This window comes from Mustela nivalis (assembly GCF_964662115.1).
Source record: "Mustela nivalis genome assembly, chromosome: 7".
Taxonomy (NCBI): Eukaryota; Metazoa; Chordata; class Mammalia; order Carnivora; family Mustelidae; genus Mustela; species Mustela nivalis.
In genome coordinates this window covers 126,231,742-126,256,307 of record NC_139026.1, presented here as the reverse complement: position 1 = coordinate 126,256,307, position 24,566 = coordinate 126,231,742, and the positions used below count along the sequence as shown (strand labels likewise).

Below are 24,566 nucleotides of genomic sequence, written 5' to 3'. Positions count from 1 at the left end.
AGGGTTCTGATGCAAGACCAGAATTTTTATGATTCCCCCATCTTCATGCTCCAGACTTCCAGCAGAACGTCGAGACAGCCTTAAATATTTCCTTGAGGAGGGAACTCTGGAAGCATCCCGTGGAGCGTATTCTAGGGAGGTTTTCCTTGCCTCTTTCTAACACGTGTTGGAACCAATGAATTCTGACCTTCCCGACTTCATAAAATTTCCTGAGCTCAGCCACGCACCTGCTAGCATTTTGTGATGCCTCAACACCGGCACCTTTGTGAGGCGCGTTGAAAACAAACCAACCTCTCTGCACTATTCCATCGCAAGTGACAAATCTGACTTTTAATTCACGTTCCCCGGTAGAGAGAGTGTCACGGTAGACACTCGGGTGTCCAACTTGCCAATCTCCGAGGCATAGGAGATGGCACTTTTGTTTAATCAGGAGCAGTGGAAAATGACATTTCTGACATTAAACATCGCCACTGTCTTGCCTCAGGCACTTCATATAATAGATTCCTAAGTAGACAGTGATATTCTAGTTTTGGTTTTCATCTAAGCCCTCCAAGCTTAACGCTGTCCTATTCTTTAAGTTTCCAAAGTCTCCTCTCTCTATCCAATCTGCCAGATTTCTGAGTAGGACTGCCTCCCTCTGTTTCACCATCTGTCAAGTGTGAGAAGAGGGGACAGGGATGCATTTTTTTTTTTTTTTGGCATTTATTGCCCTCATCCCTGAAGTTCTTCACCTCATTCCCAAAAAATCAAACCAGTGGGACGCCTGTGTGGCTCAGTTGGTTGAGCAGCTGCCTTCGGCTCAGGTCATGATCCCAGCGTCCTGGGATCGAGTCCCGCATCGGGCTCCTTGCTCTGCGGGGAGCCTGCTTCTCCCTCTGACTCTGCCTGCCACTCTGTCTGCCTGTGCTCACTCTCTCTCTCTGACAAATAAATAAATAAAATCTTAAAAAAAAAATCAAACCAGTGGAAAGTACTTTGTCCAAGATAAGAATACATGAACCGGAAAACGGATACTCTAGCAGCAAAGTAGCACTTGAAATAACTTAATTCACAAGCGCATTATTTCATCAAGTTTCCTGAAAAGCTCTTGGAAGTAGGTGACTCTAAATTGTAAATAAATGTTTTTTTTTTCTTCCACATTAAATAATCCAAGAGCTCGAATTGGTCCAAACTTGGGGAAATGAAAAATTGGAACGCTAGAAGAGAACAGATTGTCTTTTACTGTTAAAATTGCCTTCATGTGAGGGCGCCTAGGTAGCTCAGTCAGTTAAGTCGCTGCCTTTAGCTCAGGTCCTGATCCCAGGGTCCTGGAACCGAGTCCCGCTTTGGGCTCCCTGCTCAGCACTAAGTCTGCTTCTCCCTCTCTCTCTGTCTTTCCCCTTTCTCTGCCCCTTTCCCTGCTCATACTCTCTCTCTAATAGATAAAATCTTTTTTTTTTTTAATCTGCCTTCATCCAAGACATGTGTTGTTGTTTTTTTTGCCAAATATCACCCATAGTTCAACTCCTGGGATTTCAGGATAAGGAAATTGTTTTAGGAAGCTACCTTTGATTGTCAAATACCATTTTCCTCCATTTCCTTTCAGCTTTTTGGCTGAAATGTGTTGAGGTTATGGTTCTCCAATGTGACCGATAGAAAACCAACTGTAAAAATCTAGCATTCAGTTGTTTATGAAAACTAATGTCCCTTTCATTAATTCTCCAAAAACCAATAGAATGTCTATCATGTGCTTGCTTCTAGAGACACAAATGCAGGACAGTTTACCAGTAGGGAGCTCAGACTCCAGGGAGAGAACGCACACATTAGAAAGTAACAGTCCAGTGCAGTAAGGATGTCAGAGAGAAATTCCCAGAGAGCTCGAGGAATGCAGAAGAGGGGCCCTACCTCTGCCTGGCTGCTGGTTCACTTAAGGGCAGAGGCCCAGGGATAGGCAAGGGTTATAGATTCTTGCCAAAATTAGTTTCATTGTTCTGATACTTACTAGCAGCACAAGCATTATTTGTCTTTTCAAAATGAATTAATTTTAATCCTCCTAAAGCAAGGAAAGCCTCTGATATAGATTTTATTTTCTGTAATTTTTTTTTCTCCTCTCTCTTTATATGACCCTCAGTTTTCTCTTCTCTAGTGTGAGAATAATAAAAGTCAAGACTGCCACATATGGCACTGGAGGTTGCACACTACCCAACTCCAAGAGGCACCATTTATATAGACCAATATAATGGCGCCCCCTGGATTTGTGCAGCCATTAGTAACAGTACCCACCCATAGGGCTATGTGCAAGATTGAAGATCCACGTAAAGTGGTAAGTACATAAGGATTCAGTGTTTGCAGCCATTGTTTTTACGATGATGAGGACGGGGATGAGGATGATGATTATCTCATATAAATTCTTTCTGTATCTTGTCAATATCAGAAAATCCTAGAAGCTAATGATAAGCGAATGTAACTTCTAATGAAATAAAGTCAATATTTTATATTTAAGGAGACTTTTAGTGCTATAGATGCATTGCAGTTAATCAAGACAACATTGTAAAGTGTCTCGTCATTTTTGGGGGATATATAAATGATTGTCTTTTATTTTTTATTTCTGAATGGAAGGATTTTAGTAGGTACCCTGTGTTTCTACATCATTTTTTGTTACAGTTCAATGGACTCTTTAACTTCCCATAGGTTCTAGAAATCTGTAATTGAATTATATTTTTCAAAGTAAATTAACAGTAGCTGGCTTCAAAGATAGACTGGAATGGCTATGTTTTTAAAATACTAATATTCAACAAAAGCAAAAGTAATGCATTCATGCTTGCTATTTAAGTATAAATCTAGTATTAAGATATTTCAGTGACTATGCTTTGTGCTTAAATCCTTGAAGAGTTATAAAAATGCATTTGGTTTATTATTGATCATTTCCTTAGAACTATGTACCTATTATTGATATTTTAGTATTTATGTTTCAGAATAATAAAGACCTGCTGAACATGCTTCTGTGCTTTCACTGATGTAAATTCTAAAAACAGAGCGGTTGTCTAATGAATGTCTCCAGATATTTAATTTCATGGGCTGTTGCTAGGTAGGCTACACTTACTCTCTCGGCATTTGCATTTCAGGAAATTTCTGAAAAGCAGCACATTTACTTTTATCAGGAAATTTTATCAAAATGTTAAATGAATTGGAAGTATTAAAGTGTGGCTTAGGGTAGGGCTAGTAAGGTAGGGCTAGCCTAGGGTTGGATAGCCAAACAACCTCAAGATGTAGAGTGTTTCAAATGGTGTTGATGTTTATTTCTAACTTTTGCGAGTCCGGTAGGAGTTTCTGATTGGGAGTCAACCTCCAAGCAGTCATTCTGAGGCTCTGACTTGTACTTCATAGTGTGCTGTCTTAGACATGTGATTTCTGAAATTTGTCCATTTACATCTATCCAACAGATAGAGAACAAATATGGAGGAGTACAGATCTGAGTGCTTTTTTTTTCCTTTTAAGATTTTTATTTACTTATTTGACAGAGAGAGACACAGCAAGAGACGGAAAACAAGCACAGGGAGCTTCAGAGAGAGAGGGAGCAGCAGGCTTCCCGCCGAGCAGGGTCCTGGATATGGGACTCCATCCCAGGACCTTGGGATCATGACGTAAGCTGAAGGCAGACAGTTAACAACTGAGCCCCCCAGGCACCCCAGATCTGAGTGCTTTTTATGGGCCAGATCTGAATATGGTGCCTCACACTTGTACACACATGTCATTGGCAGAATCCTGTGGCCATACCTATCACACCGAAGGGGAAGAAACATCACCTATGTGTAGAGAAAGGAGAGGAAACATGTTTGGATGAAGAGCTGGGAAATCTCTGGAAATAAAACATCTCTTTTTCATGCTTTCTCCACACATAGAACATCCTCTCTCCCCATGGGAGGGAAACCCAGAATCTCATCCAGTCACTGCATAGAGCTTAGAGACCAGGGTTTCTGGGTGATGAGCCGTGTTCTCCCTAAGGTTCAGATGCAGCTCTTAGCATTTGGGGGATCTGTGAATTAAAAGGTGAGCTCTCCGCACCTGCCCCCCATCCTCGGGGTCAGAACAAACTTAATGAAACCTCTGAAAGAGAAAGGAGAAGAATGAGACACACAGAAGAGTCCCTGCTCCAAGGCAGGGATGGAATCCTACCAACCTTGAGCAGGCAGAATGGGGTCCTTTTCTCAGAAAGACATAAATTTCTTTTTTTTTTTTAAAGTTTTTATTTTTATTTTTATTTTAAGATTTTATTTATTTTATTTGACAGACAGAGATCACAAGTAGGCAGAGAGGCAGGCAGAGAGAGAGAGAGAGAGGAGGAAGCAGGCTCCCCGCTAAGCAGAGAGCCCGATGTGGGACTCGATCCCAGGACCCTGAGATCATGACCTGAGCCGAAGGCAGCGGCTTAACCCACTGAGCCACCCAGGCGGCCCAGACATAAATTTCTATATTAGTCTGTGATGCTCCTTGTTGAAGAATTCTCTTGTTAATTACCCCTAACTCAGCCTTTTGGGAGGTTTTTTCCCTTGCCAGATATATATATAATAAAATTTGGCAGAAGAAAGCTGACCAAGTGCTACTGACACTCTAGCTCAAGGGCAAGAATTTGGGGAACACATTAGGAAATGTTAGTTGTTATCACTTACATGTAGAAAAGTCTTACAAGAAAGAGATGAGCTCGGGCAAGAATGGGCTGGTTTGAGATAGAGATGGAAGGCTGTAGAGTGAGATCATAAATCTGGTGATTCAAAATGTAGACCCCAGGCTGGAAGAGGTAAGACCTCCCTCCAAAAAAAATGTTTCTTCTAAGACTGCCACTGACCAAACATGATTTAAAAGTATTAAATGCTACTATTTAGTGTTTCTTAACACTTTCGGCACTCATAAATATAGCTCGTAATTGCCAGTTTATTTAATGATTGTATAAATAGGATAAGCTTGTAATGAAATCTAATGTAGTTTTCATTAGATGATATTCAATGTCTCTAAAATAGTAATCATGAATTCAATATGTGATGAAGATATATTATCTTTGTCTACAAAGACACACATGCGTGTGTGTGTGCAGCATTGCACATACACAAGCAAACACACACACACGCGCGCACACACACACACGCGCGCGCGCGCACACACAACAAAGACTCCTGTGGCCCATTAGCAGAGCTGCTGAAAAAGAGGACAAAAACTTCCTGTCTGGGTTGCTGGGAAGGTGTGTTCGCATAAATTATAAAAGTGTGTTTTGTACCAACTTACGGTTTTTCTCTGTGAACATACTTTAAAATCTCTCTGTAATATTGGGCTTCATTATGTGTTCTCATTGTACTCATAGGAAAGAGGGACTTTATAACTATAGCTCCCATTTACTGAATATAACTGAGCTACTATCTTACTTCTATAATATTTAACATTCACAATGGCCCTTACCTTCAGGTACAATTTATTTCTCTAGTTGGCATTGTTCTTTTTATTTTTTTTTCAAGTAGGCTCTATGCCCAGTGTGGAACCCAAAGTGGGGCTTGAACTCACAAGGCTGAGATCAAGACCTGAGCTAAGATCGAGAGTCTGATGCTTAATCGACAGAGCCACTCAGGCACTCAGGTTATTTTGATTTCTATGTGCAAGCAATTCACTGTGTACAACAAAAAAGGAAGTTTACTGAAATATATTCTCTCTCTCAAGTGCAATTTAGCCTCATAGGTGTGCTCGGCAGAGGATGGAAAGCTCTCAGAACCCAGACAGCCTTTCTTCAATCACTGCTTGGTGTTTCCGAACCACACTGACTCGTACTTCCACACTGGGCTGCTCGAGTCCTTTCTCTTCACTTTCTCTGCGTCTCTTTACACGTTAGCCATCCAGTCCTACCGTTCTCCAGTTCCAGCCACGAGCAGAGACCCTGTGTGTGCTACTCCAGCTCAGTGATGACTTTCAGGGAGGAAATCCGATGATCCTGGTTTGGGTCAAGCATCCATTCCAGGTGACTACCCAAAGTGCACCCACTTCTGCTCTAGTCTGAGGATGGTAATATTGGAGGAAGGGCACTACTGTGGGCTCAACAGACACCCTAAAAGATACATACCTCAGCCACCATTCCAAAAATAAGGAAACACATTGACGTGGTAAATAATGTAGCCAGACTGTTCATAAGAGGAGAAGCCAATAGGATTTCAGCTAGCATCTATGTGGATCCCAAGCCCATCATGTTGAATTTTGCTACCCAGCTTACTGCTGAGAGTACCAATCAGCATTTCTTTGAATCCCCACCTTCTACGTCACTACCTGGCTTCAGGTGTGTATAAATCCTAAATGAATAGTTAAGCCCTTACTGCCATAATCATTGTCATAATAATTATTATTCAAGATTTTAATACATTTTCAATAAACTAATCTCCTATAGGATTTCTCCCACACTAACACACACCAAAGAAATAAGTAAGACTTCAAAGCCTTTCTTTTCAGTTATTTTCCCATTAAATCCATTTGGACTTCCCAGAAATTAAATTTAAAAAAAAAAGGTTTATTATTCATTGATGGACAGAAACGTGAGGCCCAGTGAGACGACGTCATGAGACGACGCTCTGGAGGCTGGTTATTCATCGTCCGAGTCTTGTCATTGTCCTTTATAAGCAAAATGAAGGAACGTGCTGTGAACCAGCTTCTTTCCTAGTTAAGACCCTTCTTTTCTGCAAGAAGTGAAGGTGAACAGAGAGTGAATTGTTTGCCATCATCAGGAAACAAAGATTTTATCATTCTGGGAAAACAAAAGGAATAAGGGGGGATACCAGAAGGAGGACTTTGTTCAGAATGGTTCTACCAGTAATCTGACAAGGAGGAAGGAGGTGATTTCTGCTCTGCGGTGCTTGAACCCTTCTAAATGGAAACAGGCTGTCCCATAAAATCTGCACGAACTCATATATGCAATGGCTTTGTGATATAGATTTACTATCCTGTAGGGCCCCCTAGGGACCGCACGGCAATCTCCAAAGCTCATTGCAATCAGACCCCAGAACGAGAGGTGAAATGATAACGTTTCAGGCCAGGCGGGTCTACAGCTGAATCTTGCCGTCAAGAGATTTTTCTCCAATCTGTTGTTTGACTTCATTCACGAGGTGCAGAACAAACACTTAGGGGATGAAGGAAGGAGGCACAGTCGGATTTTCTTAAAGGGTTATCTTTTTTTTTTTTTTTTAAAGCTGGGGGTCCCTGTCAGGGGACCAAGTTTTCATAATGTCCCCTAATAACTTGTACTGTGGCTAAATCAGATTTGCTCTCGTCCTGAAATGAAGGATTGGTGGCATTGCAGGTGCCGCAAGGGCAATTTGATGTGAGTTTCTCCTTCCTGCGGTTTCCAAGAGGTGAGGACACAGGCAGAGGTGTCCAGTGGAATGCAGAATGCTGACAGCCGTAGGGACAGAGCGCTGCTCCGGCCGCTGCTCCTTGCCCGTACCCAGAACGCCACTCACACGCCATCTCTGGGTGGTCTAAAAATTGGTGCCGCTCCTCCTGAAATCACCATAATGGGACTCATTAAGGATTAAATAAACCGAGCTCTCCAATGGTCACATGGTGACTAGTGGGGGGGGTAGAGGAAATCCACTGCTTCTGACTTTCTAAGCTTTCCGAGGATCCGTTGTTCCGCTCAGGGACTCCATACTCCTTTTTGTCTCATGGAGGAATGAAATTCTCAGCTCCTGGATGTGGGGAGAATTTTACACCTTCAACTAAACGAGCAGTGGAACAGATTCTTCGACTCACTTGCTCTGGCTTCGGCTTGTAAAGCCTCCGGTGTTCGTAAATTTCAGCGCATGGGATCTTTATTGGAGGCAATCTGAAAAATTCTAGCCTGGATCTCCTTTATGAAGTGGGTCCTCTGTGTTATAAATGACATAGTGGGAACTAAAAAATATTTATTGATTCATGATATCATAATGCGATGCAAGCAACTGGGGGAAAATGAAAGAATAAGTGCTTCTTTTTAAATAAAATAGCACTCGGCAAACGTTCTTCCCTCCTTTCTCAGGCTAGACTCTAATCCCAGTGGTGCGTCTGTCATTCTGAAATACAGTAGCTCAAAGGAAATCTTTCTTTCTCTGCATATATGTATGTTTGGATGCATGTAAGCCTCCTTCTGTTATTTTTAGCGGAGTCTGATACAGGCAAAACAGTAAGAGAAGTGCTACAAAGAGCCATTTGGCCAGAGAGAGTAACACTGACATGAGATTATAAAAAAAGAATGATGACTTCTTACCCTTGTCATCTTTCCTATGACGTCTTCAAAGGGTCAACTCTTAATCCGTCATTAAAGAATAATGTTTGTATTTTGATTTAAAAGGGAAAAACCAACAACACACCCCAGCAGTACTGACCTCGTGTTTGTTTTTTTCAAAAGCACTGTTGAAGTGGAAGAGAATTTGGACCTGCCCTCTGGTATACAGAGCAGCCTTTTTGCCTTTCTGTATGATGCCCCTGCCATGTCAGAAGAAGAAAGAGTTGAATTTGCTTTGTTCAAAGTAGAAATATTTATCAGGCGCCTTCTGTAGTCGGTGCCAACTCTGCATTGAATGTGAATTCTCACCAGATGCATGGTAAAGTTGGTAAATGTAGACAATGAATGTTGGACAAACACACATCAGAGGGAGTGCTGTGCTGAATGGATTGGAAACGTGGTGTGGATTAAGTCCACACTACTTCAGATTATTACACTCACTTAACCCCCCACCGCTCTCAAAGAAGGAAAGGTATTCAGGGAAGAGGCGAAAACTTTAACTCTTAAATAAATAAGAGAGTGCTGTCAGGATAGCAAACTGTTGTACTCAGAATGTGCCAAGGGCAACCAGCTCAGTAATTGCAGTAGCTCAGGAAGCCTTGACTTCATGCCACGAGGCGTTATGTATTAGAGAAATGATTACTATTGCAGAGATAAATTACTGATGATTTGTTTCGTGTTACAAGTCTCCTGGCCTTTTCAAGTATGCCATAGTGTGGCACATTTCCAAGAATAAATCAGATGGGGACCTTATGTTCCAGAACCCAACAAGCTAGTTAGGGAAGTAAGATACGTAGTTAATAACTAGAACAAAGACTGGAAGTGAGACATGGCATGTGAAACATGAGGAACCTCAGCCACGGTGTGCGGCACAGATCTTCCTTCTGGAAGGAATCTGTGACAGGGGAGTGCAGTTAGCTAATGGGCTGCAGCTGCCGTGCCTTCGAAGGGACCCACTGCCGAGGTCTCAGGGAGGTCATGCCCTCCCTGGCCTGCATTCCACCCGAGGGATGGGTTCCTGGAGCAAAGCCGTTCCTGCCCAATGCAGGCCTCTAGCAAAGCATCTTTGCTCTAGGGCTCCCCCGCCTGGTGAGACGTTCACAGAGCAGCCCTGGAGGCTGAGGTTCTATCTAGTCCTCGGGCCTTTCCTTTCCCTTCACAGATACTAGACTCCCTTTGCCCTCTCAAGTCTCTGCGACTCCTGCCCCTCCTCCGTACCTTTCTCCTTCTAGATCTTTTGTATTTCTCATTTTATGTTTCCTGGAGAGCCAGAACTGATATTTAAAGCTGAAGTACTTTGAAGATTCAGAGAAGAGATCAGTCCATTCATCTGTAGGGATTAGGGATTCCTTGCAGAGATAAGGGACCGTTGCATGGGGCCCCTATGAGATAGACATTAGCAATAATGAAGTCTTTGTCATATTTGAAAATAAGTTATGAATTGGGCTCCTGGATGGCTCAGTCGGTTAAGAGTCCAGCTCTTGGTTTTCGCCCAGGTCATGACCTCAGGGTTGTCAGATTGATTGTGTCAGGCTCCACGCTCAGTATAGAATGAATTTGAGAATCTCTACCTCCCTCTTCCTCTGCCCCTCCCCCTGCTCTCTCTGTCTCTAAAATAAATAAATCTTTTTAAAAAATGATTTGTAATAATGAATGCTAATATCATTCATTAAGACTGTTCTAGCAATGCTCCATTTATTTCAGCACCAATTATAGCAAAATTCATCAGTGAGATTCCAGGATGTCTCCTTCCCACCAGGTATTCTAGCAGTTGGTCTTTATTAACCTCCTTCCTCCTCCTCTCCCTTTTCCACAGATAAGGAAACTACAAGGTTGTGAAGTTACATAAATTACTAGGGGCAGCCAAGTGACAAAGTGAAGAAAAAATGTTCCAGTAATGATCTCAGCCTGTGAAATACTCAGCGACCAGGCTGGGATTTATGACTTTGAGAAGAGAAACCATTCGTGTCTAGCACATCACTCTGCATTAATTTTCCTAAAACATTTACTCGCTTGCTCAAAAAAAAAAAAAAAAAAAACCTCCGTGGCTTTCCCTTTTCTAGAGAAGGTCCAGGGAACACTAAAGTCTTGAAGAGCTCCTTACTCCCCCAGATGGCAGGGAGCTGTGTGGTTAAACAAGATCAACAAACATTTCCCACCTCTCCTACACTGGGGACTTACCAGAGGCATTAGCACGTGAAAGGCTTTAGAAGTCCCAAAGGAAGACATTCAGCTTCATTTATTTTGGTGTTCCCTAAGTGTCCTTGATCAGGGAGTCCTTAATTCAGCAACACCTAACAAATGCCTCATAGAATTAGTCTTTTTTGAGAAATTCTGGCTTAGAGAAGAAGGTAAAATTTACTGCATGGCCCTATATAGAAATATATAGATGTATATATTTGTTTTTCCTTTATTTCTAAAACATGTTTATCTGATTCCACTCATACAACATATAGATAATACATATTAATTAGAATTTACACTGAAAAAATGTAAGGAAGAGCCCTCTCTTAAAATCACCTTACACCATTTAATTTTAGAGACTTTCCTTTCAAAGGTCTATTTATACCCATACATGTATAGATCAATACATAAATGTCACACATGTTTAAATAATGTTTAATGTTAAATCATGAGCTTCTCCTTCTCTCGCTCTCTCTTTCTTCCCTCCAAAATATTGGTGTTGTTCCATTTCTCCCCACTATCAGCTGGGTAACTATCGTAACAACCTGCTGTGTAATCTTCTGTCCCTTTCTCTGTGCTTCTGTATAAGCACACACAAATATTTAAATTTGTTTTTTACTAAATGGAGAGTGATATTATACACATTTCTCCAGATCTTACCTTTCACACTGAACACAGTGAGAGGTTCCTTCTCAGTTGATTCTCCTGTTACTTTTTTTTTTTTTTAAGATTTTATTTATTTATTTGACAGACAGAGATCACAAGTAGAGAGAGAGGCAGGCAGAGAGAGAGGAGGAAGCAGGATCCCTGCCGAGCAGAGAGCCCGATGTGGGGCTCGATCCCAGAACCTTGGGATCATGACCTGAGCCGAAGGCAGAGGCTTTAACCCACTGAGCCACCCAGGCGCCCCCTCCTGTTACCTTTTTTAAATGGCTGCACAAGGGTAGATGGTATTTCTTTAACCGTTTCTCTTTTGATGGGTTTAATTTTCTTAAACCTTTATGACTGCTTTCAAATAATTCTGAACATTTGGGATACCTGGGTGGCTCAGTTGGTTAAGTGTCTGGCTTTGGCTCAGATCATGATGTTAGTATCTTATGATCAAGCTCCATGTCGGGTCCCAGCTCAGGGAGGGAGTCTGCTTCTCCCACTCCTTCTGCCCCTCCCCTTGCTCATGCTCTCATGCAGGCTCTCTCTCTCTCTCTCTCTCTCTCAAATAAATAAATACAATTGTTTAAAAATCTTAAAAAATGATAATTCTGAACATATATTCCTATAGACTATGGCACTTATTTCTATGAGATGGTCAAGATGGAGTCCAGGATTGAGAATGCTTAAACCATTTATATACATATAAATTATGTATACACACAAACTTATACACACACATTTTGATTTTTAATATACTATAGATTGTTTTTCCAAAGATTGCAACAATTCATATTGCTCACTACGAAGCATAAGAAAACCTTTTCCCCTGTGGGTCACCAGGAGTAGGTGTCTGTTATTCCTCCTTGCAGTTGCCAGTGTTATGGGGTCCAATGATAGCTATTATTTTACTTTGCATCTTCCTGTCTACCAGGACAATGGGACAGATTTTGTCTCTAATAGTTGTAGCAGGTGATATTCCTGTTCTGACCTATCTCTGCACTTATCACCTTCTCTGTGAACACCAGTCTCTTTGGCTGCCCAAACCTGCATTTCTTTGAGAAAGGTCTTTGTTTGGCTGCTAGGACCCAAGCCACAAACCAAAACAAAATGCTTGCTGGAAGCCGACCTCCATCGGTGACTGATGACGCAACCAGAGCAAGATGACTCTGAAGTCATGACTCTGGAGATGACCCAGCACTGTTAATTCCAGCTTCTAAAAAATGGTGATTTATTTAATCGTGTGCCCTTTTTTGGTTCCTTCCCTTCCCCATCTTACTTTTCCCAAATAAGTCAGTTGTACTTCAATTTTTGTCTCAGAGTCTGTGTCTAGGAGAACCTGGCCTGAAAGGGAGTCATTTGTATTGTCTTCTAGGAATTGTCTGTTGACACGTTTTCTTGACTGAAGCTTGATTCCCCAGAGGACCTGTCTTAACAGGACCTGAAACTATCAAGGAGGAAAAGATGCAACTGCCCCTGGGATTGCCGCCGGAGGCAGAGAAATGCCTTGTCTTTTCCTTTTGCCTTGATTTCCAGATACCCCTTTGTGTCCAGAGACTGACTGGGTCCCAGCCAGACTGGAACCCAGCCAGACCATTTGTCAAGGGAGACAGGACAATGCAGTCTGCGGTCTCAGTCCCTGCTGTGCAAAGCAGAGTAGCCAAAAGACAAGGAATGAATCTGAGACCGAAGCGACCCAAAACTGACACCTGGCCGAAATTATGGAGAGCCGGTTACGCCAGTCCGATTTATTAACTCTTTACCCTCCAGTGAGCTGAATGTTATATTAACTCCCATAGATTCTATCCCATGAGATATATATCTATCTGGGAACTCTGTTCTGTTTCATGAATCTGTTTGTCTCATCAAATGCAAATAACTTTGGATTACAACTTTAAGATATTTTGTTGAGCTTCATCTCTTCTTCCTTAATTATCTTTTAACGAGTCTCAAGTACTTGTTCTTTCATATAAACTTGAGGTTATTTATCTAAATCAAATATAAAAAATGATACTCATGAGAATTGCAGTTATAAACCGAGAGGTGACCTTTTAGTGTCTTCTGATATCTTTAGTTTGTTGTGTTTTGTTTACATTTTTCAATAAAACTTCGTGGTTTTTATTATAGGTTCTTTGTTAGAATAAATTTATTCTACATATTTTCAATTTTGATACAATTGTGAATGTTGTTTTCCCTATATCAATTTCTAGCTGTTACTATAATACAGACTTAATTATTACTATAGAGATTTTTGTATATTTTTCTTGTATCTATATACCTTACCCAATTCCCATATTAATCTAACAGATATTTTTTTGAACTAGGGGTTTCAGGTTTTCTAGATATTCAGTATTATCAACAGCAAAAACTTTTCTCTCTTCTTTTTGATACACCAATTTGTTTTTCTGACATTTTTCTATTTATCAGGACTTCTAAAGCAACATTTCATATTAATATGAATAATGGGTATCCTCATCTTGTTCCTGATTTTAATGAAAATGGCCTTAGCACTACATCATTTAGGATGATGTTTCATATTGCTTTTTGTAAACAGAATTTATCTTACTTATATAGTTCTCTTCTAGTCCTACATTATTTAAAATTTTATTAGGCTAAGTTGTTTTATTTTATCAACTGACTTTTCATCATCCATTGTCATGATAGATGCTTTTTCTCCTCTAATTTTTTAATATAATGAATTATGTTGGCAGATATTATAATAGTAAAACATCTATGAATTTATGAAACAAATCTGGCTTGATTATTCCTTTGAAAAGATTGCTAGATTATATTTTCCAGTAGAATGTTTTGCATTTCTATTTACCTAAGATTGGTTATATTTATGAAAGATGCTTCTTTTTCTTTTTATGTCACTTTTATCAGCTTTTCAATAAAGATTAGGATAGCTTCATAAAATTAATTCAGAAGCTTTTAATACTTTCTTCTCATCTAGAATTGTTTAAGTAACACCAAAATTATACTTTTTATTTTTATTTTTTTTAAATATTTCCTTGACTTTTTTAAAGATTTTATTTATTTATTTGACAGAGATCACAGCACGCAGAGAGGCAGGCAGAGAGAGGGGAAGGGAAGGAAGCAGGCCCCTGCTGAGCAGAGAGCCCGATGCGGGACTCGATCCCAGGACCCTGAGATCACGACCTGAGCCGAAGGCAGCGGCTCAACCCACTGAGCCACCCAGGCGCCCCATACTTTTTATTTTTGGAACTAAGTTGTAACAGTATCTGACACTACTCTCTCTTATGGTAAATCTTTTTTTTTTTTTTAATTTATTTTTTATTTATTTTCAGCATAACAGTATTCATTGTTTTTGTACCACACCCAGTGTTCCATGCAATCCGTGCCCTCTCTAATACCCACCACCTGGTACCCCAACCTCCCACCCCCCAACCATTTCAAACCCCTCAGATTGTTTTTCAAAGTCCATAGTCTCTCATGGTTCACCTCCCCTTCCAATTTCCCCCAACTCCCTTCTCCTAACTCCCCATGTCCTCCATGCTATTTGTTATGCTCCACAAATAAGTGAAACCATATGATAATTGACTCTCTCTGCTTGACTTATTTCACGCAGCATAATCTCCTCCAGTCCCATCCATGTTGCTACAAAAGTTGGGTCTTCATCCTTTCTGATGGAGGCATAATACTCCATAGTGTATATGGACCACATCTTCCTTATCCATTCGTCCGTTGAAGGGCATCTTGGTTCTTTCCACAGTTTGGCGACTGTGGCCATTGCTGCTATAAACATTGGGGTACAGAGGCCCTTTTTTTCACTACATCTGTATCTTTGGGGTAAATACCCAGGAGTGCAATGGCAGGATCATAGGGAAGTTCTATTTTTAATTTCTTGAGGAATCTCCACACTGTTCTCCAAAGAGGCTGCACCAACTTGCATTCCCACCAACAGCGGAAGAGGGTTCCCCTTTCTCCACATCCCCTCCAACACATGTTGTTTCCTGTCTTGCTAATTTTGGCCATTCTAACTGGTGTAAGGTGATATCTCAATGTGGTTTTAATTTGAGTCTCCCTGATGGCTAGTGATGATGAACACTTTTTCATGTGTCTCATAGCTATCTGTATGTCTTTATTGGAGAAGTGTCTGTTCATACCTTCTGCCCATTTTTTGATATGATTATCTGTTTTGTGTGTGTTGAGTTTGAGGAGTTCTTTATAGATCCTGGATATCAACCTTTTGTCTGTACTGTCATTTGCAAATCTCTTCTCCCATTCCGTGGGTTGCCTCTTTGTTTTCTTTGAGATCAGGAACACGACAAGGATGCCCACTCTCACCACTCTTGTTCAACATAGTATTAGAAGTCCTGTAAGATATCTCTGGTGCCTCACAACTTGGTTCAACATTGGCTCTCAGCACCTCTGGTTGCTTCACTTTCAGGATATTTAACGTCATTGTGACCCAATTTCCTTATCTTGAACCGGTCGCAGGCTCGTTGAGCTCGGAGCGCGGCCGGAGGTCAGGCAGACAGGAGTAACTGAGCGCTGTTCTCTGAGGGCGCACTGAGGAGTGGAGCCCTGGGCTCTCAGCTCCTCTCTCTCTTATGGTAAATCTTTAATCATCTTTGCAATCTCTTCTATAGAAATTTGTTTATCTATGGTACATCTTCTGGGATCAATGTGGGAAGTTACATTTTACTCAAAACATATACATTTTCTTTAGATTTTGAACTTGATTGCTGTGAATTATATCTAGCATTTTCTTAAAATTACTTCACCTTGGTTTTTTCATGCTTTCTTTCTTAGCTCTAATTCTGTACCTTTTTGTTCTCTTTTTCTTTCCCCCTTGGGAGCTCTTGATTTGATTTTTTTAAACTGCTTTATGGTGGTAAATTGCACATATTCAATGTATATATTTGATGACTTTGAACATATACCTACACCTCTGAAACCATCACCACCCTCAAGGTAACAAACATCTTCATCTCATCCACCAGTTTCCATTTACCCCCATCTCATCTTCTTTTGTGGTAAAAACACCTAACTTGAGGGCGCCTGGGTGGCTCAGTTGGTGAAGCGTCTGCCTTCGGCTCAGGTCATGATCCCAGGGTCCTGGGTTTGAGCCCCACATCGGGCACCTGCTTGGCCGGAAGCCTGCTACTCCCTCTCCCTCTCCCTCTCCCACTCCCACTGCTTGTGTTCCCTCTCTTGCTGTGTCTCTCTTTGTCAAATAAATAAAATCTTTAAAAAAAAAACACTTAACTTGAGAACTACTCTCTTAACAAACTTTTCAGTGTACAATACAACATTGTTAGCTATGGACACTAGGTTGTGCAGCAGACCTCTAGAATTTACTCATCTTGCATAACTGAAACCTTCTACCTATTGAACAACAATGACACATCCCCTGCCCCCCCAGCCCCTGGTAACTACCAGTCTATTTTCTGCTTGTATGAGTTTGACTGTTTTAGATCATGAAGTACTTGCCCTTCTATGACTGACCTATTTCCCTTAGCATAATCTCCAGGTCCATCCATGTTGTTGCATGTGGCAGGATTTCCTTCTCTTGAAGGCTGAATAATACTCCATTTTACATCTATACCACATTTTCTTTATCCATTTATCCATCACTGGACCATATTTTGGCTATGTGTGCATCAATGCTGCGATGAACATGAGAGTGCGGATATCTCTTTGAGGTACTGATGTCAATTCTTTTGAATGACTACCCCAAAGTGGGATTGCTGGATTAGATGGTTCTGGTATTTCTGATTTAACTACCATACTGTTTGCCATAGAAGCTATTCTACTTTATGTTCCCATCGGGAATGTTACAAGGGTTTCAATTTCTTCCCATCCTCACCGACATTTATTATTTTTATATAATAGCCATCCTAACAGGTATGATTGTTTATTATGGTTATGATTTACATTTCCCTGCTGAGAAGTAATGTTGAGCATCTTTTCAGATGCCGTTTGGCCAAAGGCCAAGGCACCTTTGGAAGAAATGTGTAGTCATTCCTTTGTCCATGTTTTTTTCTTTTTTTTTTTTTTTAAAGATTTTATTTATTTATTTGACAGACAGAGATCACAAGTAGGCAGAGAGGCAGGCAGAGAGAGAGAGAGGGAAGCAGGTTCCCTGCTGAGCAGAGAGCCCGATGCGGGGCTCAATCCCAGGACCCCGAGATCATGACCTGAGCCGAAGGCAGCAGCTTAACCCACTGAGCCACCCAGGCGCCCCTGCCCATGTTATTAAGTAGGCTATGTGCTTTTTTGCTATTGAGTTTGTAGGAATTCCTCATATATTTTGTATGTTAATCTCTTATCAAATATATGGTTAGCTAATATTTTCTCCCATTCTATAGGTTGTCTTTTCACTCTGGTGATTGTTTCTTGTTCTGTGTAGAGGTCTCAATTTGATGTAGTCCCACATGCCTGGTTTTGTTTTTTGCTTATGCTTTCATGTCAAATCTAAGAAATCATTGCCAAGAGCAATTTCTTGAAGTTTTTCACCTGTTTTCTTCTAGGAATTTGAGTTTTCGTTCTTACATTTAGGTCCTTAATCCATTTTGTGTTGATTTTTGTGTATAGTGTAAGATAAGGATCCAGTTTCATTTTTTTACATATGAATTTCCAGTTATCCCAGCACCATTGGTTGAGGACACTGGCCTTCTCCATTGTGTATTCTTGGCACCCTTGTTAAAGATCAGTTGATTGAATATGCATGGCTTTTTTTTTTTTTTTTCTGGGCTCTATATTCTGTTCCATTGACATCTATGTCTATTTTAATGCCAGTACCATATTGTTTTTATTTTTTTTCTTTTAATTTCAGTATAGTTAACACAGAGTGTTATATTGGTTTCTGGTCGTATCACTTTAATTACTATAGCTTTGTAATATATTTTGAAATCAAAACTCCAGCTTTGTCCTTTCTCAAGATTTCTTTAGCTAGTTGGAGTCTTTTGGTTCCATAGGAATTTTAGGATTATTTTTTTCTATGAAAAATGCCAATGGATGGCGCACCTGCGTGGCTCAGCGGGTTAAGCCTCTGCCTTCAGCTCAGGTCATGATCTCAGGGTCCAGGAATCAAGCCCCATATCAGGCTCTCTGATTGGCGGGGAGCTTGCTTCTCCCCCCCACACACACCCCGCCCTACCTCTCTGCCTACTTGTGATCTCTCTTTCTGTCAAATAAATAAATAAATCTTTTTTAAAAATGCCAGTGGCATTATAATAGGGATTACATTGAATCTGTAGATCACTTTGCATAGTATGGACTTTTTTTTTTTAAGATTCTATTTATTTATTTGACCGAGAGAGAGATCACAAGTAGGCAGAGAGGCAGGCAGAGAGAGAGAGAGAGAGAGGAAAACAGGCTCCCCGCTGAGCAGGGAGCCCGATGTGGGGCTCCATCCCAGGAACCCAGGATCACAACCCGAACCAAAGGCAGATGCTTAACTGACTGAGCCAGCCAGGTACCCCTAGTATGGACATTTTAAAAATATTAACTTTTCCAATCCACAAACACAGGCTGTCTGTCTCTCCATTTATTTGTTTTCCTTTTCCTTAATTTCTTTCATCACTGATTTACAGTCTCTGGTTTAAAACTTTCACCTCCTTAAGTTTATTCCTGAGTATTTTATTCTTTTTCATGCTATTGTAGATGGGATTGTTTTCTTAATTTACTTTTCAGATAGCTGTTGTTGGTGTATTTTTGTATGTTGATTTTTTTATCCTGCGACTTTATTGCATTTGTTTATTTACTTCTAAGTTTTAGTTATTTTTTGGTGGAGTCTTTAGGATTTTCTGTCTCTATATAGGATCATATCATCTACAAATAGAAATAATTTTACCTCTTCCTTCCCAACTTCAATGCCTTTTATTATTATTAATTTTTCCCCTAACTGTTGTGATTAGGACTTCCAAGAGCATGTTAAATAGAAAGAAGTAGCAAAAGTGGGCATTCTCTCCTTGTTCCAGATCTTTGAGGGGAAGCTTTCAGTTTTTCACTGTTGGATATGATAATAGCCTTGGACTCTTCACATGGCCTTTATTGTGTTGAGGTTCATTCTTTCTAAATGTAGTTTATTGAGAGTTTTTATTGTTAAAGATGCTGAATTTTGGCAGGTGCTTTTCCTGCATAACCAGGTGGTTTTTATCTTTCAGTCTGTTAAGTGATTTGCATATGCTAAACCATCTTTGCATCTCGGGGATAAATCTCAATTGGTCTTGGTATATGATCTTTTTAATACGCTGTTGAATTCGTTTTGCTAACATTTTTTTGAATTTTTTTATTTTTTTTTAATTTTGCATCTATCTTTCGTTATTAGGAAATAACCTGTAGTTATAACCTGTAGTTATTAGGAAAACCTGTAGTTTTCTTTCCTTGGAGTGTCTTTGTGTGGTTTTGGTGTCAACGTAATGCTGGCCTCAAAAATGAGTTGAGAAATGTTCCGTTTTCTTCAGTTTTTGAGGAAGAGTTTAAGAAGTATTGGCATGAACTCTCCTGTAAATGTTTAGTAGAATTCACCAGTGAAACTGATGAGGGAGCAGGAGGCTGGCTGAAGACAAAACAAAAGCTGGCACCTTGCATCCCCTCTCCATCCGCTCCCCCTCAGTCATATGTGTAGCATTCCTCAAGCAGCCCTGACTGCCATGAACAATAAGCAAATAGTTCACTTGCTGGGATCACAATCCTGCTAGACAGGAGTCTCTCTTGGCTTACAAATGTCCTAAATCTCACTAATAAAGACGATTGATAGCAGGATTATGACATCCCACCAAAAAGTCTCCCAACTATCTTGATGTAAATGGCTGGCCTAAAGATGACATTGATCAAGCCAACATTGATCAAGCCACAAGGGCAAGGCCTCTGGTATCCTGGCACCCTGTAGACCCTCTTTAGCATATGAAAACTCTGTTGAAACCTCCCATCCCTTCCCCTCATCTTCCCCCAACCGCAAGGTATATAACATGCCGACCCTCACCACCCAGGGCAGCAGCTCTTCCTGCCCACGGGTCCTGTCCCCGTGCTTTAATAAACCACCATTTTGCACCAAAGATGTCTCAAGAATTCTTTCTTGGTCATCGGCTCCAGACCTCAGCCCACCGAACCTCACCTAGGTTCTAGAACTTCATCAAAACCATCTGGTCTTTTCTTTGTTGGGAGGTTTATTACTGATTCAGTCTCATTACTGATTATTGGTCTGTCCAAGTTCTCTATTTCTTCATGATTCAGTCTCGGCATAGGTTGTGTGTTTCTAGGAATTTATCCATTTCTTCTATGTTATCTGACTTGTTGGCATATCATTGTTCATGATAGTCCTATGATCCTTTTTATTTCTGTGACACCAGTTATAATGTATGTTCCCCTTCTTGATTGAGCTCATCAAAGTTTGTCTACTTTATTGGTCTTTTGGAAGAATTGGCTTTAGGTTACATCCCATCTATTTTTGTGAGGTTTTTTTTTTTTTCCTAATTCTTTTTGTTATCTTAGTTCCCTTTTCTGTTATTTTGTCTTTTTTCATTTCTTTCCTAATTTCTTAAAACTTGCATTACATTTTCCAATTTTGTTTTCTATAATCATGATGGTGTATGTGCAGGAAAGTGCTAAGTCGGCAGGTCTGGCTGCCCAAGCTGCTCTTTGCCAGGGAAGACCTGTCTGCAGGTTTGGCACTTTGCTGACTCCTGGGATATGAGTTTTGCGCCCTTCGAATATTCTGCCTGATCAGAGTATTTTTGCATGCCTGAGACCTTGGGCCATGTGTTACCAGCTTAATCAGATATTTTATGCTAACAGAGTGATTTTTTGTGTGTGTGGATGCCTCATCAGATCTATCAGAGGCAGCTTGAATCAGTTCTCCTCTGTTGAATAGCTGTTGGGAAGAGAACTGGTTAAAAAGAAAACAGAGTATACAGGGTGGTGGATTCATTTTCACAAGACCAGAGAGTTCACATTCTGAGTGGAAGGTTATTTATCACAGGTCTGATGAGTTAATTTACAGCTGAAGTGAACAAAATCAATTTTCCATAACAATGTTTTCAAGCTTTGTGGTTAAACCATTACATTTTACAGGCCTGATTGTCAAATACTTGTATTTCTCAACAAGTCTTGCTTTTCCTTAGAACTATCACTAAATTTAAGGACAGCATCTCTGAGTTAGTTTAATATCAAATCTCAAATACTGTCGGACCCTTCTGGGTAGTTTCCAGCACTGTTTATTTGTTTGTTTGTTTGTAGTACTGTACTAGTCACCAGGATGGAAATATTTTTCGTTGTTCTCTTTCTTGTCTTGCTAAGAAAAGCAGTATCAACACAACCCTTGAAGACCTATGGCATGAAGACTAGTTCTTCTCTCAAGGGTTCTCATCAGTTAAAACTGGAAATTATATTTTTGACACTAATGCCACTCAAATAGATTAAGCTTCCAATTTTTTTTTTTAAAGATTTTACTTATTGGGGCGCCTGGGTGGCTCAGCGGTTAAGCCGCTGCCTTCGGCTCAGGTCATGATCTCAGAGTCCTGGGATTGAGTCCCGCATCGGGCTCTCTGCTCAGCAGAGAGCCTGCTTCCCTCTCTCTCTCTCTCTGGCTGCCTCTCCGTCTACTTGTGATTTCTCTCTGTCAAATTAATAAATAAAATCTTTTAAAAAAATTTAAAAAAGATTTTACTTATTTATTTGAGAGAGAGAGAAAGAACAGGAGGGGGCGGGGGAGGAGGCAGAGGGGCAGACTTCCTGCTGAGCAAGGAGCCTGATGTGGACATTGTTGCATCCCAGGATGTCAGTATCCTGACCTGAGCCAAAGGCACGTAGCTCAAGCCTCTGATATCTAATCTTCAGTTAGGACCAAACATTATTTAGATTTAATGATTTGTAAATTTCAGGGCTCCTGGCCACTGTTTTCTCTTTCCATCATTCTCTGTCTTCTGAGCTCTGTTGTGAATATTTTGCTGTTGGGCTAAAAGTTTTTGTCTTGCATAATATTGTCCTTGGATGAGGTTCATGGAATATATTTTTGGAATCCTTACATATTTATAAACAAACATCTTTACCTTCCTGGAGGAGTGAATGGTACCTTAGATGGATACCTGTTTCTTGGATTACGGGGGTGTTCTCTACCCCAGAAGTCTATAGATAACCATCATCTTCCATGTTCACTCGACAGATGAACTTAATGCTGGTCTGATAGCGATGTGTATGTAAATTACTATATTTTCTGACAATTTCTTGTCAAATTTATTTTTAGTTTTAGATTCAGAAAATTTGACAGGATATGCACAGGGATGCGTCCAGAATTCCCACTTGTTGAACTCCAGACTTTGATAATGTGGCAAGCAGAACACTGAACTATTAAAGATGTCTTAATCCCTCAAACCTATAAGTACGTTATGTTATTACACAAAGGGAGGATTACATTGTGGAATGGATTTAAGGCTACTAGTCAATTTACCTTGAGATGGGGAGATTATTCAGGATTATCTGAGTGGGCCCAGTGTTATCACAAAAGTTCTCATGTCTGGAAGAGGGAAGCAAGAAATCAGAGTCAGATAAAGATTAAAGATGCTGTTCTGAAGATGGAGGAAGGGGCCATAGCCCAGGAATGCTGGCAGGCTCGAGAAGCCAGAGAAGACATGGAAATACAGTCTGTCCTAAAGCCTCCCAAAAGAATTCAGCCCTGCTGGCCACTTGATTTTTGCCCCATGACACCCATTTGGGACTTCTGACTTCTGGAATTGTAAGATAATACATTTATGCTGCTATAAGTTTGTGGTAATTTATCACTGCAATAACAGGAAACTAATACAGGTGATCTGGCGTCCAAAGGAGAAAAGTCCTGCTTAAGCATTCTCTTACTGGCCTACACTGAGATTTTGCACATGCCCTCCAGGTCTGCTCAAGGCTAACAGGCTGTGCACTAACAGCTGGAAGATGGAGTCAAGAGACAGGACATCAGGAAGGTACTCAAGGCGCCATCTTGCTAAAAACTCCTCATCCCTTACCTTTTCAACCTTGTATCACTATTCTCTAAGACAATAACTCCACCTTCTTTCTGGACTTCATTCTCTAATAAAACTTCAGTACTTATTATTCTTCTGTGTTTGAATTTTAGTGTTCTATTGGGTTAAAAATCTAGAGATTGCAAGCTAAGAGAGAGAGAGAGAGACAGAGAAGAGAATGAAACCAGAAAAACAAACAAAGCCAGAATCAGATATTGTTTCTGATGCGTAGGAGGTAACACCAGTACACCTGTGGGTCACAGAGATTCTGACATTCCCTGAACTCCAGGTCCTCTACCTGAGGTAAACACACAAATTAGTGGAGATAATTAACATAACCTAGAGTACAGCCGAGATTAAGCTAAAGACAAGAAGTGACCACGGGGATAAAGCAAAGCCTGAGACTTCCAGTGAGGAAATTGAAAAGCGACAGTTAAAATTGAGTAGTCTGGCACACCATTCAGAATTTGGAATTTTTTCATTAGAAGCCTTGCTCTCTCTGGCAATAATTACTGCCAACTGGAAAATTTATAAATGCAGTAGTGCTCTTTTTCTTTAATGGAGGAAATGCACTTTCATTTAATGAAAGAAATGCACTTCTTTGTCAAAACTATGTATGAGCATGGGCAGAAATACGATAGAAGGCATGAAATAAGAATATGTTTCGGGATATCAGTTGGAAGGAACACAGATGTTTAAGAGATGTGCGTAAAATCACATCAGGTGTTGAAGAAAGAATAAAGTATGTATTGAGAATTCTTGTTGGGAGGGGAGAGGATTGCATAAAGGGCACATGAGAAGGGCCAGGACTCAGGGGGCAGGTTCCTGTTGGAGTCTGCAAAGGGAGCAAGAGTTGGATAGGACAGGGCCAACAAACTATGGCCCCTGGGTCCAATCCAGCCTGCTTGTTATTGTAAATAAAGGCTTACCACACACTCATTCATGTAGGAATCATCTTTGGACATTTTATGCTTCAATGACAGAGTTGAATAGTTGCCCCAAAGTCTGTATGATCCACGAAGGTCAAAGTATTTACAATCTGGCCCTTTATAGAAGTTTGCTGAACCCTGATTAGAGGTGAGCAGCTCTCAATAGAATATTGAGATTAGCTGCAAGGTACATTCTGATTCGGTTGTAACTCACACCAGTTAAATTGCCCAAGTTCACAAATAGTTTACTTTCTCAAAAATAAAATAGAGTGGATTCAAGACCATTCCCAGAAACAGGTCTGGCATGCTTTCTTTGGGAAAGAGAAGGTTATGGCTATGAAGCAGAACTTGTGTTTCCCAAAGAACCCTGAGAGTGAGGTGGATGATGGGCACAGCTCATCTCTATCGCAAGGATCAGTTAAAAAGACGAATTTGAAAACTGCTTACCTAGAGAAGGCTGTGATAAGGGTTTAGCCAATTTTTTTTTAATGTTTTAAAGGTATCAGTGATGAAGAGACCCAGCACCTTCCTCGTTTAGCAACACAAGCTAGCCTCCTTCAGCACTGAGGG

At 40.6% G+C, this 24,566-nt stretch overlaps 1 long non-coding RNA gene across 1 annotated transcript; it reads right to left on the bottom strand.

Moving 5' to 3' along the window:
- Positions 1 to 6,609: 6,609 nt before the first annotated feature.
- LOC309868688 lies at positions 6,610 to 20,187 on the bottom strand. Its single transcript, XR_014313783.1, has 3 exons — positions 20,052 to 20,187; positions 10,451 to 10,563; positions 6,610 to 6,686 (listed from the first exon to the last, which is right to left on the bottom strand). It is a non-coding gene; the product is annotated as an uncharacterized lncRNA (long non-coding RNA).
- Between the last annotated feature and the right edge of the window lie 4,379 nt (positions 20,188 to 24,566).